Raw genomic sequence first — 15703 nt, 5'->3', positions numbered from 1 at the left:
TCAGGGACATGGCATTATCAGTTTAATCTGTTACTTTCATTACTTTCCAGTAAGAGTGGCAGAATTTGGAAATCGGGCATAAAAGAAAATTTTTCATCTGTATAATTGTTTAATGTAGGCCGCTTCCTACAAATCTTATGTTTAAAAAAAAAATCTTTGCTTCTAAAGCGCTAAAAGACCGCTTTATCAAATGTGAACATATTTTCTATTCAATTTGATGATTCTAAGGACTGCTGAGTAATAACCATTGCTCTCTCCAATCAGTTCAGCATGCATCTCATCTTTGATATCAAGTGCACTGGTAATGAGTGCCTTATATTAACATCTTCACTATAAACAGTTCAAGCATTTAGAAACAAAGTATCAATGGACTTAACAGTTACTTTAATTCATTTTATAAATAAGCAACTGAGAATTTTGCTCCAAGTGGCTGCTAGTGTAGCCCATTTCATAAATGGCATTATCCGAAGCATAAGGCACAATATGATACGAATGCAGCTCTTCATAATAGAGAGACTGAGAACAGCATTCCTGTACCATAAACTTCAGCCGTTTTCTTGTATCAGAATATGCAGTCTTATAACAGGGAGCTTCTTTAAAGTATTCATAGCTCTCTTTCTCCGTCTCTAGATGTATCTTCCTCAGCAAATTGTTAATTAACACAGACCTTCTTAAGTAGGTTTCTGGGTCTTCAAGAAACCTGAGCTTCTCCAGAGAAAGTTTCAGAATGCAAGTTCTGTCCTCAGGTAATATCAGGTGCTGGAAAGCAAACACGATCATTAAATCTATATTTAGAAAAACAAAAACTACAGCTTTTTACTGTTGAAAATAGTCATAAAAATGAAACAATAATAATAAGTAAACCCTTACTTTTGGAAAATACCCATGGTAATCTTGATGTAAATCTTCTTCTTCTGCATATTTTCTCTTAAAGTAGGCTACTTTCGACGTTGTTAATGTGTATGTTAATACTTTTGTTGGATAAGCTAAACAAATAAAATAATTGAGGAAAGGTCAGATTTTATTGTGGCAAATAGTATCTTATAATATAAATTTTATCTATAAAAATAAACTGGTGATCCCAGAAATTGGTAGTCTCCCTTCAACGTGGTGAAGCAGTGACAACTGCCCTGGATTGAAAAGCCTGCAGGCAGGAAAATACCACCATTCACACCCAAAACAGATGTTCTAGATAGGATACTCACATTCATTTCCGTATGCAGCCCCTCAGAGATCAAATACCAATATACTATTTTATTTCATGCCATTTAATGTCAAAACACACCCAAATTTGAAATGGAATTTAATGGGAGGAGAAAAGAAATTTTTCATCATTCTTTTAGTTAAACTGCCTAATACAGAGAGGACATTTAGCGTCACTAGGTTGATGAAATTGGCATAAAATAGTTGGCAGCCCAACTACACTTTAAAGAAATAATGGTGTATCTATAGACAAAACACTCTATGATATGATTATGGTGTAGCCATCGTCCTAACACATGGTTTAACGGTGTTCTAAGTAAATGAAAGATTTAGGTAACGTTCTAACTTGCAAACTTGACCTTGTCATAATACTGAAAGTGAAGACCTTTGTTTTCTCCTTTAAAATACGATTGCTACTGAGGTTCTGAATTGTTTAAGGAAGGACGGAGTTCCAAAAGCCAATTTTCAGTAATCGTTTAGTTTAACGATAGTGCTTAAGGGAGTTCCCAGAGTGTACTCTAGGTGGCACTCATATCACAAAAAGGAGGCAGGATCAACTTTAAAAGCTAAAGACAAGCAGCTTCCTAGAGAAAGCACTGAATGAATTTAGAAAACAAATTGAGTCCAGTTCAATTCTCATCCAACCTCAGGGGACCAGGCCAGAAAGAAACTTCATATTTAAACATCATTTCTTTTACCCTTAATACACATCCTCAAATATTTCAATGTGTTGAAACCATTTAGTTCACAAAACAATGAATAATGCATGTTAGTTAAATAAATCTACAGCAAGACATTTGATGGTTTTCCACTAAAATCTTAAATTTTTCTAAGCTTATATATTTAAAATGTGTTCAAGAATTTGTTTTTTCTAGTTTGTCCTCCAACTCAGTGGCATCTAAGCTACAAAAGCTTCCCGCAACTTTTTGTAGCTAAATGATTTTCCTCAGTCAGTAAGAAAAGCTACAAAATCATTCCCAAGCATTCCAATTTTTCACTGGCACCACTGTGGATTATTAACCCAAGAGAGCCTTAAGTTATAGTTGTTATGTTTTGTTAAGGGAATGAAGAATTTTTAAACACTGGTGTATCTGATCTTAAAAGAAATGCGTATGTCATGATAATTCACAACGGAACTGAAGCAAAGACAATAGTTGCTACTATACCTACACAGTCCCTGAATTCAGTAAGCAAACTCAGCTTACATAGAGTTTTCACTGATTTCAAAAGTTTGGGAAAGAAGAACAAAACTGATTGTATAGAGAACAAAGAAAGCATCACTGAAACCAGGTTTCTCAGGGGCTGTTTTTTAGTAAACTGCATTTTCTTTGGTATATTTTTTAAGGATTTAATCAAATAATTTGGTGAAGCTTTGGGTTATCCTGTGTGACAATTACTTGTACTCCTTTTTTTTTAATTATTATGCTTTAGGTTTTAGGGTACATGTGCACAATGTGCAGGTTTGTTACATATGTATCCATGTGCCATGTTGTTTTGCTGCACCCATTAACTCGTCATTTAGCATTAGGTATATCTCCTAATGCTGTCCCTCCCCCCTCGGACTTGTACTTCTTTTTAAACTGTTTAACTAATTCATGTAATGGTAGTTTTCAAATGTTAGTGAGCATCAGAATTATCTGGAGGGTATGTTAAACCCAATTGCTGGGTCCCACCCACAGAGTTTCTAATTCAGTAGATCTGGGCTAGGAGCAGTGAATTTGCATTTCTAACAAATTTCCAGGTGATGCTGATGCTGCCAGTCTGGGGATTGCATTTTGAGAGCCTCTAGGTTGCAGCATTCAGCAGGTGTAGTAGTAGCACTATGGCAACAAGTTAAGAGCAGAACATTCAGTCAATCAGCTGATTGCCATAGCAATAGAATGCCAGGCAATTGGCTTGATTGATTGTTGTTGTTGTTGCTATTGCTTCCCTACACTGGCTTAGATGCTTTAGCCTCATGAACAAAGCCAGACTGCATTTTAACTAAATAGTGAAGAATGAAGTCACTTTTCTTGGGTTCACATTGAGAAGCATCAATGGCTATTATTAGCATTATAGCTGGGCAGGTCTCTAATTTTTTTAACAAGCTCTAATGACTTACTATAGTGTAGGTGACGGTGAGGAAAGACTAGAAAATGAGATGAGTAACTTCATCATGAGCAAACATGACTTTCTTATATGTATCTTTTTAAAATGTCTGCTCATTTTATCTTCCAATGTAATGCAATATCTACAGCATTTATGACCAATTAAGAATCTTTTAATGAGTGATACAAGGGAAGGCAGGTGGCAGATTAGAGAACCAAATGACAAACAAACTTATAGTTCTGGCTCCCAAGTGCACCTCCAGGAAAGATATTTAACAGATCAAGGCCAAAAAAATCATATCAAATGATTCCAAGGTTCATAAAGACTGTCTGGCTATCATCAACCAATTAGCCTAATATACTGAATGTATCAGATCCTGAAAGTACAGAGAAAATTCTCAGGAGTTCTAGATTTGAGTCTCGGCTCCTCCATGGGCAACACACTTAGCCATTTAGTTTATTCCTCTTAAAAAAATACCCCCATGGGTTGTTAAAATGCTGAAAAGCCTTCACAGCTGGTATCGGTTTGACAATTACCTCTTTGCAAGCTGTTTAGCTATTTAAAATGTTTTCAGTATCAATTTTGGAGGATGGCTCTAGCCACTTTTAGGTTAAAATATATAGCAAACATAAGTTCCTACGTCTGTTTGCTTGGCTGGATTAGAACTCAAAACATTCAGAGCTGATAACTATGTATCCATCACCTGATTCAGCCTCCTCAGTGTCCAGATGAGAAAACTACAGCCTAGATGAGTTCAATAATTTACATTCTGGTATGTGGCTAAGAGTTTGGGTTTTGAAGTCAGATGGAAGTGGTCTGAATTCCAGCTCTGCTGCTTCTTATTTGTGTGACTTGGAGCAAATTACATAAACTCTCTAGAAACCTCATTTGTAAAGTAAGGATAGAAATAACACTGGCTCATAAGATCATTGAAATAATTCATAGAAAGTGACTGGCACTGTGCCTAGCATATAGTAAACACTCAATCAAATTGTAGACCTTATTTGTGCCATTAGTCACAAATCTATCACATAGAAGCAAAGCCCAGCCTGGCCTCCTAGCTCTGACTCAAAGACTCCACTACCCTGCCTCCCAAAGATACTAGATTGTAATCAGACAGTTAAAAAAACTGCAAGAAGATATTGCAAATGATCAAGTTGAAAAAAAGTAGTAGATTCTATAACAACTCCAGATATTTCTGGTGTATTGCCACTGGTCATGCATTTTGGGTGAAGGAGGTGTAAACTATTTTTGAAACATACAGGTAATCATCTGGATAATTAATTAAAGCTGATCTGACTATCCAAACAAGTTTGGTTGTTATGATGCAGTAAACATGTGTAAATCTGTTATGGTTCTCCTGCAACTAAAAGGCCAAACTCAACCCAGCCTATTATTCAAATAAAGATGATGAAATAGACAAGAAAAAAAATGAAATGACTTTATGTCTTCATATTCTGAGTGTTCTGAGCTCTGAGAACAGTATGTAAATTACAAAACTGAATTAGGCTGAGCCTAAATTTATCTCTGAAAGTGAAATGGCTAATGCTGGCTTGAATATTCAAGCTGTTTCTAATGCTATATCCTCTGGGCCCGTAAAATATCTACGCCAGGCTCAGTGTATTTGGTAGTATAAAACATCAATAACCAACAAATTAAAAGTTACGGAACACAGTGACCATCCCTGTCATTAGAGTTCTAGCAATACAATTTATATATAATTCTTTAAATAAATGTTTAAAATGTGATTACAAATGATTGCTCAAATGCTCTTCCTGATTGCTCTGCTTCTGCCTCCAGAAGACTAAAATCCTATTATGGTGCAAGTGATTTCATTTGGTACATGGCCTGGGGACAGTACATTAAAGAAACATCATCAGCAAATTAATTTACAAACACTTTGAGATAACAGACCACAGTAAAAAGAACAACTCCTGTCAAAGTAATCCATTCTTTGTCCAAGACTCAAAAGCTGGAGACATGGTGAAGAAGTGATGAGTTCAATATATCTGAATTTTAGTTTGGTTTTCATTCCCCCCGCCCCCCGCCGACAACATTTAAATCAAAACATTCCAAAAACAGAGTTGAAACCATCCTATTAGATGTGTGCATCCTACCCACAGATGGAAGGGGTGGAGGCTGATCAATGAGGAGAAAGAAGGTGGGTTCCATCTCAGATCAACAACTGACTTGTGTTATAGATAAATCAGGCACCTCAGCTTCACAAAGTCTTACTGATTTTTCTTTGTAACATGTTAGCCTGGCATGAGCCTTTAAAAGTGCAATTGTCCCTATCTAGCTAAATAATGCTTTGCTGGTGACAAAGCTACTGGAGGTATTTCCTTAAGGGCCATGACTATAGTTGATTAGAAAGAGTTACCCCAACTGTCCCTGCTAACCACATTCTGCAGTCACGCTGCATGGCTTAAAATACTTCAGCGTAACCTTCTAGTTGTGTCCAACGGCACTAGTTCAAATACCAGCTCTACAGTTTATTTGCTTACTGACTTTAGCCAAGATATTTAACCTCAAAGAGCCTACCTTTTCTTTATCTGTTAAACGGGGGGAAAATATCAAACTCATTGAGTTTTACTGGAATTAGAAGAGATGATGTTTAAAAAGATGATGTTTACTCAGTGCCTGTCACATGTGTTCATATTTCCTGCTCAATAAATGTTACATATTATTATTGCAGTGACTTCATTTTGAAATCATAAGTACATATCCTGCTCAGCAGCGTTATGTTATACCTAGGACAATGGTCCTCTCTTTAGTGCTAAGCATGGGCTGCGTGAAGCATTCATGAGTGTATTCAAGAAGGTAGATGGATGCAAAGTTCAAGGCTATGATGCTGTGCCTTCTGGAGACCTTTGGCTCTGTTGATGTTTAACAATATTCCATCAGCCATCTTTCTTCTCTCACATAACCCCCTTGCCTAGCACCTTTCTGGATAATATCCTTTATGGTAGCAGAACTCAGTGCCAGGTTTTATCTCCAAATCAATGGAGCAATCTGTGTCTTCAGATTTATCCACCCCAAGCACAATATTGACTTTACTGGCAATTTAGAATTACCAACAAGTTCCAGCTCCTAGCAGACTTTCTTAGGAACTTCCAGGAATACTGAGAGCCAACGACTTAGAAGAGTTTCTCAAGATACCAGCGGCATTGTCTGGTACTAGATTGCATCCATGTCCCTTGGGATAACCCCAAGCACAGGCATGGAATAGTAAAGAAATCCCTACCAGTTCCACAAGCCTATCCTACTCCAATGGTAATTTGGTAATTGATCTCTGAACCAAACAGAACACCATTAGGTTTCCTTAGATGCTGCACTAAAGTCAATTGCTGCCGTGATCTGGCCCTGCTAATGATAGAGGCGAAGTGCAGGAGGCTTCTTGGGTAAACTTTGTGATTTTCCACCCCCTAGAAGTGCATTCCTGATTTTGAGGAATGATGCTTCCTTTTACCCCATCTTTTACTTTGGAGAGTAGAAATGAATTAGAAAGAAAATTGCTTTTTTGGAACCACATTGCAGTATACGGGTTCCAAGAAATCCATTGCCTAGATATATGCTGGAGAGATACTACAACTTCCCTCCATACCCAGGACTGGTACTCAAAGAAAAGAGTTTCAATCCCTAACCTATGGATAACAGTAGCCTTTCTAAAAGTACCTGATCTATATCACTCACATTGTCTTCCACTTTGATATCACCACCACCACCACCACTCCACGCTTGAGTATATTAACAAAAACATCTATCCAGGCCAATGTTGCTTCTGCTATCCTAGAAGGGTTGTAAAAAAACATAAGATTGAGCTAATCATTAATTTTACTCACTTTAAAACACATGAGGATTCGCCTGGAGTTGGATGACTCTCTGCCCTCACTCATATGGTACCTGATTTGTCTTTCACCTGGGTTTGCTCTAGTGGTGAAATAATTTTCATTCACAGTGTACCTTTTCGCTAAAGAGCTATAGGTGCTTCCATGGAGTAGCACACAGCTATACTATACAGCCATAAAAAAGCATGAAATCATGTCCTTTGCATCAACATAGATGGAGCTGGAAGCCATTATCCTAAGAGAACTAACACGTGAACAGAAAACCAAATACTTCATCTTCTCATTTATAAGTGGGAGCTACATTGAGTACACATGAACACGAAGAACAGACACAGGGGCCTACTTGAGGGAGGAGGGTGAGGATACAAAAACTACCTCTCAGGTACTATGCTTATTACCAGGGTGGTGAAATAATCTGTAGACCAAACCCAGTGACACACAATTCACCCATATAACAATCCTCCACATGTACCCGTGAACATAAAAGTTTTTCTGAAAGAGCTATAGGCGCTTCATTAAATTGTGGTACGTTCATGCTCAAGCAATCTACTTAAGCTTGTAGTCTTATACCCCACATTAGACAGACAGAAAATGAGCCATGAAGCAGTAAAATGAGCAGCACATGGAGGCAGAATTGAGGTTCTAGGCTCTTGAGTCTTGACTCTCTTTACAATATTCCCGACTTTTCTTCATGTTCCTTACTCATGCTCCCTTTTCCTAAGCACTTTGAAAACAATATGTACTCTGAAACACACACGCAGAATAGACTTCCCAGCCTCAAATTTGTTCCTCCTATCCTTCTAAGCACCACTGATATTTAGATAACCCTTGTGTTTCTACCAAGAAGCCTTTTTGCTGCACTTTACTTTCTGTCGTTCTTTTGTTTTCTAAATATAAGGCTATATTACAATATTGAGCACAACATTGGTTAGCTCTTAGTGCTTTTCAGTAATATCCTTCTGCCACCCCTTTCCCCCAGCTGAGAATTATTGCAGTGAATTGGACGGCTCTGTTAATTAGCCCATTTGTATAAATTTAATTAGGAAAAAGAAATATAAAAAATGGTATCAGATTACAAAGGGTAAACATTAATGTATTAACACTATTTAGATAAACAACTTAAAAAGAAAAAGGAAAAAAGAATCGACAAGGATTGGCCTCTCCCAAAACTCGAAGGTATCCTTCCTTCGTTTTAGTGCTGAAGGGTTTTGGTCAATGTACTCCTACCTCTGCTTCAGAGTTAGCAGTTGAGCCTTTTCTAGGTTTCTGAGGCATATTGCTTTGACAAATAGAGCAATCTGAATTGATTATTCCTTGTCTTTAGAGTTACTGTTGGATGCCAGCTGACATGAGTCATCAGTAGAGAGCCCAGGTATGGAGATAAGGGCCTCAACCTCTTGATAAAAGTTTTCAACATCTCTCTGTGCATCAAGGCGTCTTCTAAATTCCATGAAGTTTACATGACATAAAATTGAACATAGAATTTTCACACATACCTAAAAACTTCCAACTAGAGTATATGAGTAAAAAAGACTGAAATTAGAATTTGGTTTAGTTTTAACCTGCTTGATCTCAGCTTTAGCCAAATCTTATACTCCTAAGTGCATGCCTTCTTTATAACCCATTACATACACAAGTGCAGCTGGTGTTCAAATTGATGAGGGTGACTAGATCCTTAAATAAAAATTGGTGGAATTTTTTCCACACTCTAACTTTGGACCCACCAATGTCTCCAGGATTAAATGTGGATATTATAATGATACCATTTGATTTATTTTTGTTGATTTAAATAAATAAATAAAGCTAAATACCATAAAATTTTCTAACGAATGACTTTTCAAACAGATCCGTTTGTCCAAGTTGCACAGGATATAGTCTGTGTATTACACATTTATGACAGAATCAAAATTAAAATTTAAGAACCTCTTTCACTGGCCTTTTTGATTGTGGCAGTGGTCTCAACGAAAGGGCAGACTGATTCATGTAAATCAAAGGGCACTGAATGAGCTTCAACTTTTATGCACATGACATAAGAGATAGGCTGTGGTATAAATTACTAATCACACAACTAATTCATCTACATGAACCAATAATTGTGGCTGCTTTGCTCAAACTTTCTTCAGATTGATAGCATGAATGGAACTCTGTATACATCTCATGGCAGATGACGGTAAATATTATTGATCTCCTTGGGTTGTTTCTCACCATAAAATACAGTCAGTATGATAAATGAAGGAAGAAGGGTGGATGGTGCTAAGGGCTAACAAAACCAACATTTTTCACAGTTCAAATGCTAATCTTTAATGCTTAAAATTATTAAACTACAGATATTTAAATAAGTGACTATAGAGATCAATAATCTTAAAGTCTCATGGTATTCATAAATCTGTACCACTAGACCAGAATAAATTTTCAAATAGATTTCTGAATAAAAATTGTCAATTATTTATTTTTATAAAGGGAGGAAAGAAATGGGATGAAATGCAGCATGGCATATTCTTATAAATTTGATTGTGATTTGCTAGGCTGGTTACCTATAGGAAGGACACAGTACATGTGAAAGTTACAAATGCTGGAGAGTTGCACACTCATTTAAGATGTATTCAGTCTTGAAAATTGAGTTTAAAATGTTGAAGCCTCATAAGTTTCTATCATCATGACCTTATGCAAATTAAATTTGAAACATCACAATAATCTCTTTCTGCAACTTGGAGAGTTCTCCTCACTTCCTTCATTCAGACATGCACTCGTGTGCTCAGTAGGCTTCCGCTTGGCATGTTCCCGGAGCCAGGCTACCTAATTTGGCCCACCCTATTCACATGGGTCTTAGAGAGCAAAATCTGCCAGCCCACAAATGTCCTTTTTACAGAAAACCTCTGTTGACTTCTACCCAGCAACCATCTATATAAACAACCCCTTATATTGATCTTGTAAGTTATGGTAATGTTACATTAGCATTCATTTCTCTGGATACATATTTAAACAGTAATTTCTTTTAAGCTAGCAATTACCTGGTAATGCTGAATCAATCCGAAAAGTGTATTTCTAGAACAGCTTCAGAAAATCTGGTGAGAGTTCCCCTTTGCACAGCGAGCATTTCTCACAGCCTCAGGGTCATGAATGGTTACCTGAGATCTTGAAACAAGGAGACAGACACAAATAACATCGGGCGAGTCAGGACTGCACTGACATGAACTGGTTCTCAAGTCAGGAGAAAGCCTGCAGCAGGAGGATACTATCTAAGATATTTGAGATGGGGTTGGTCTGGGCTAGATAGATAGATAAACCTTCAAACACACACAATCACTTCAGTGTTCTCCAGATTTAAGTTTAAACATGAGGAATCTTAACTACCCTAAGAAATTTGGAAATAACTGAATAACTCATCTTACCAGTTATTTACTTGGGAGATTATTTTTGGAAGATTATCAGTAGGCTGATTTAAAAAAAAAATCAGAGTCATTCTTAAGTTTTAATGCCAGATTTTATATAATTTCAGGAAGTATTCCCTCTAAAGTAACAAACCAGCAGTTAAAACACAAACCCAGTCTTTCTTTGGAATGCACATTCTTTCTCACAAGATTTGAAATCGCCAAATGCTACTTTTTCTTTGAAGACAGCATTTCTTTAAAGGGCCATGTTTAACTGCACCTTTTCTACATGGATGTATGCTTACGGATCTCATCATCTTCTAAATTTAGAGAGATGCGCTTTCCAAAGGAAGATAGGCAGCCAATAAGGAGGATCCCATCAAAAGAGAGGTGAGTTACTATGGTTACTTTTCAGGAGGTTGAGTAACAGTGAACGGCTGCTCTTGGCCAAATGGACCCTTTCCAGAGGAGGACCTAAAAAGAATGTTGCTATCCATACGTGTTGATTCAATTAGTCGAGACTACACTATGTCGTTTGAGCTTTAACCACAGGGTTTCTATGGGCGCTTGCTGCTTCCAGGCTAGCCGCACATAGGCAGCGAAGTCAGCGGAAAAACAAGGACTGAAAACTTCCGAACGCTAACCTAATAGCGAAGAGCAGGGGAATCTTCACCCAAGAACCAAGCCCAAGATTTACATTTAAAAAATCAAATCAGGTCATTTGGGACCAGCAGCTGGCCACTCTTCAATGGCTGGGGGCGGGGTGGGATCCCGGAACACGTCCCTATCCTCCCCCTCAAGGAAAGGACTCTCTTCTGAGCTCGGAGGAAGGCACCTGGCTGGATGAATCCAGACATACCTTGCGAGCTGGGTCCACTCACCAAATCGGCGCATGCACCTGTTAGGTAGAAGCGCGGGGTTCGGTGCTCACTCCTGCTTTTGCGGCTGTCACTCTTCAGTCGGGCGCTGACAGCGGCAGTAGCGGCAACTGCAGCTCGGCGGGCAGCCCTGGCTCCTGCAGGTCCGTCCCTCCAGTCTCTGAAGCGCCTCTCACTCCGGGTTCGCAGCGCTAGGCGGGCGCGCAGCTGTTCTCAGCTCGCATTGGACCACAGGGAGCAGATGTTACCCGGTTGCTAGGAGCGTTGCTAGGAGGCGATGACGCCCCTCCACAGCTCGGGAGCAACTTTCCTGTAGGTCGAGTGCGCCGGCGGGGGCTGCTGGGAGCAAGGTTGAGAGCTGGAACGCCGAGGCGCGGTGAACAAAGAGCCCCGACAGAGGGGTCCCGACTGCGCTCGCCTAAGTTGGGGCCGGCAGAGTGGGCTGGGAGGCTGGGGCTGGGCGAGAGCCGCGGGCCCGGGTAGGTGAGCGGCCCCGCGCCTCCCCGGGCAGGTCACTCGCCGCAGGCCTTGGCTCGGTGTCCCCTGCGGAGGTCGGGTTTGGCGGGAGGGGTGGGGCGGCACTTTAAGCGGCTGAGGAAGCAGCGGGGTTTGACTCAATGTTTTTTTTTTTTTTTTTTTAGACCCTGACCCTTTCTCTGGGATACTCTTCGCCTTGGAGTAGGATCCTGAGAAGAGAGAACCGGATGAGTTCGTGGGTGTGACCCGGGATGAGGCGTTTGGGGATGAGCAGTACGGGATCTTCCGCCTTCTGGGACCCTCCTCCCTTGTGTGTTCGTGTTTGTGTCTGCAGGTTTGAGCACTTGATAGATTCTGAGGAGGGATATATTAACTAATCCATAAAAATCAGCCTAGAGTCTAATTCCTTTTGGCGTTGTCTGTGGCTGCCTACTGGCAGGGTGCCTCAGATTTAAAAAAAAAAAAAAAAAAAAAAAGTTCTTGTGGTCTAAAACACGTCCCTCACACAATTAGAAAGTCTTCATTTTGGTCCAACAGCTAATGAAAACCGCAGGCCAACAAACTTCTTTAACATGAAAATGCACAAAAGCAAAGGTATCTTTCACAAAGGAGACTAGAGGTGTGCATGTTTTAGCCTTTAGTATACTTTAGTGTACATGTACACTTTAGTATAAATTTACCCAAATGATTGCATAATTTCTCATATCTCAAGCTATGTTTTTATGTTTTACATTGCTTTTGTTGTTGTTGTTAAATAGGGCTGTTTTCTTGGGGATGGGGGATGATTAGAACATCAAAGTGGGCAATTTGGGTAGCCAGTAAGCCAAATTAAAGAAGGGAAGATGAAAAATCTACTAGAGAAATGTTACCCAAAGCTATCTTCGGAGAGAGAATCGCACTGAAGAAGAGACCCATCACTTCCCTGGTTCCCTGTAGAGTCACACCAGGGCCTGGAAGGAAGACAGCACTACTGGGAATCAATTAGAAAGGAAAGTTGCTGTCTTTGGAGCCAGGGCAGGGCTGCTGTGCAGTGTTACGTTGATTCCTGTGGTGGCTGGCACTCTGTGAGGCGGAAGGGGCTACACCAGCGACCCCACCACTCTCAGGGCCCCCTGCTTGCTCTCTCAGCACCTACTGAACGCCTGTGGCAAAGCTAACAGTTTGTTAGCCCTAAGATTGAAAAAGCCGGTAACCTAAAACCGAACTGTCTAAAGAAGTAATAATAAACCAAAGTGGGTTGAAGATCTGATCATAAAGTTTCAGCTATCGGGTATGACAGGGGGCTTTGAGACGGGTACACTTCAAATCCAGGAGATGGTCCTAGCCAGAAGCACACCATTGCTACTTACTTCTTAGTTGGAATAAGGGCAAGTTGCAGCTTATATCTCAATGAGCCTTGTCTTCTTGTCCAGCTCATCTCAAAACACTCTCCTCCTTGCTCTTTAAGGTCCAGTCACGCTGGACTTTTTTCAGTTTCCTTGAATAGGGAAGGGTCTCACTTGCCTAAGGTATTTTGTACATGCTGTTTCTTCTATCTTAATGTGCCTCCCTTTTACCTGGCTTACTCCTACTCAGCTTTCACATCTCAGCTTAAATACCACTTCCTCATAGCAGCTTCCCCTGACAGCCTCCCACCGACTACATTAGCCCCCTAATTACATTCCCAATTCACCCTACCAATCCTGTTTCACAATATCCATCACTCCAGATTTTAAGCTAGTTCACCTGGTTAACACCGTGTCCCCACTGTCTAGCACACAGTGCCTGGTACATCAAAGGTAACCAAGAACGCATGGGAATAGATGAATCCACCCTGCCTGGTTTGAGGTCCCTGTTTTCACCTTAGCTACGTAGCTATCAGTTCATGAACTTACACTAACCGTGAAGGCAGCCACTAGTTGCTGTCTTTACAGTTACTCAAGCAGAAGAGGGGAGCTGGGGGAAAGCCTATTATACAGAAAATAGTTTTCTTCCCTTAATGAGAATTGTGTTTATAAAGCGACTTTTTTTTTTCCTTTTCAAAACATCTTATAAAGGTCACTACCTGCATTTTAATAGCACTGGGAAATACTCACCTAAAGTCATTTATATCTTTTTCTAATTCTCGTCTTTCCACACCCTCTAAAGTGGTTGTGAGTCCTCCGAGATGAACGGTTTCATTTTTCGTTAAAATACTCCTCTACTTCAGGTAAAAGCAGCCTCCATAATCACACGCAATATCTTATGGAGAAAAAAAATGTATTTGGGAGCAACTAGGTAATTTGACCAGTATGGACGGTATGTCTAGTGTTAGACTTTAATCTGAATAGTCCAGGAAATCTTTCCTATTGTCAGTTTAACTCAACAAGTAATTGCCAAATCCCCTCCTCCTCTGGGACTACCTCAAGATATAACAGATGTTGGAAGACACGAAAGAAAGGTCAAGGTAATCCAAGATCACAGGATTCCTTGATGGCATAACTGGAATTAGAAAACAGGCATGATTTTAATCTTGACTGTGTTATTTATGTCTGAATACATAATTTGATAAATTCTGCAATTCTCCTTGTAAGATTAGAATCTTTCACTAAGCAATTTTGGATTTTAAAATACACAGTAAAATTCCATACTACCTACCTTAGAATTTATCCAAATTCTAATCTTCTCACCACTCAGTCTTGTCCCTCCTCGAGATGACCATAGATATAATGCCAATCCTGTCTCCTACTTCTTATCTGTTTGCTGAAAAGAATCAGATGTTTTATTATGTAGTGGAATGCACATTAAAATTTATCAGCACTGTGAAATGTCACCCAAACTTCCCCTTGAGCCATATTTCTGAATCTTTCTGGAGCAACTCCAGAGAATCTGTAAGGAGACTATGAAGCTTACGATACATACCATGTGATTTGACTTATTTGACTTATCAATAAAATGCTACACGGGATTTTTTAATTACTACAAAAGACAAAAAAAAGAACCAAAGAACCAGAGTCATAGATGGCTGTCTCAATTATTTTAACATTTCAGCATGGATAAGCCTGTGTCGAAGCAATGTCACAAGATAGCAATCATTTGCCAAGTTTAAGCTCTCCAGATGACATACTCTAAGATTCATATGTGGAAAAATGTTTCCTCTGCATTATTCTTCTTTTGCTCATATATTTGCTTTAATGTTTTCGGTATGCCATATATGTATGTACCTACTAGCGCACAGACACACGTAGAAGTGGTCAACCTTGCTCAGCCTACTAGCTCAAAACTCTTTGCCCTGTGGCTTTGGAAATGTAAACTCAAATGGTCTTTATCTGCAACAATGCTCCTTCACAGTGTTGAAATGGTCTAAGTCTAAGGTGACTATGGATGTACAAGTAGAAGTAGAACCCTTAATCAGCCCATAGTGTTCTAGCGCTGTCATGGGTTAGAAAGAACTTAAGCAACCAATAAGCTTGCCATTGGCAAGCTTTTCATAAATAATCACCAGTACCACAACATTTCAAATAATTTTTTTAAAAAAGTAAGTATGCCGTAACTTAACTGACTTAACGGGAGTCTTACCAATACTGTTTCATTTTCTCGGGCGTATAAATAAACTACAATTCCCAGCCTTCTTAAATATAGGTGGACCCATTAGACTAGTTCTGGCCAATGGAGTTTGGGCAGAAGTGAAGAGCAGCACCTCTAAGCCTGTCCCCTAAAACACATCATTTCACCCTCACGGCTTTTCTTCCTCCATTTGCATGGCAATACGTTCCTTCAAAGTCCACAAGGACTCTGAATGACCAAATCACAAAAGGAGCCTCAATCCCTGACATACTGCTAGAATAAAACTGAATGGCCAAAAACATCCCAGATTAGG

The 15703-nt window shown here is 39.5% G+C and overlaps 1 long non-coding RNA gene across 1 annotated transcript; it reads right to left on the bottom strand.

Annotated features, from left to right (window-relative positions):
• Positions 1-363: 363 nt before the first annotated feature.
• LOC100591212 lies at positions 364-11625 on the bottom strand. The gene is made up of 4 exons (XR_001115155.2): positions 11370-11625; positions 10151-10274; positions 871-986; positions 364-759 (listed from the first exon to the last, which is right to left on the bottom strand). It is a non-coding gene; the product is annotated as an uncharacterized LOC100591212 (long non-coding RNA).
• Between the last annotated feature and the right edge of the window lie 4078 nt (positions 11626-15703).

This window comes from Nomascus leucogenys, chromosome 1a, assembly GCF_006542625.1.
Source record: "Nomascus leucogenys isolate Asia chromosome 1a, Asia_NLE_v1, whole genome shotgun sequence".
Lineage (NCBI taxonomy): Eukaryota > Metazoa > Chordata > Mammalia > Primates > Hylobatidae > Nomascus > Nomascus leucogenys.
Note: the sequence above shows the minus strand (reverse complement) of the source record. Positions and strands in the feature narration are given on the sequence as shown.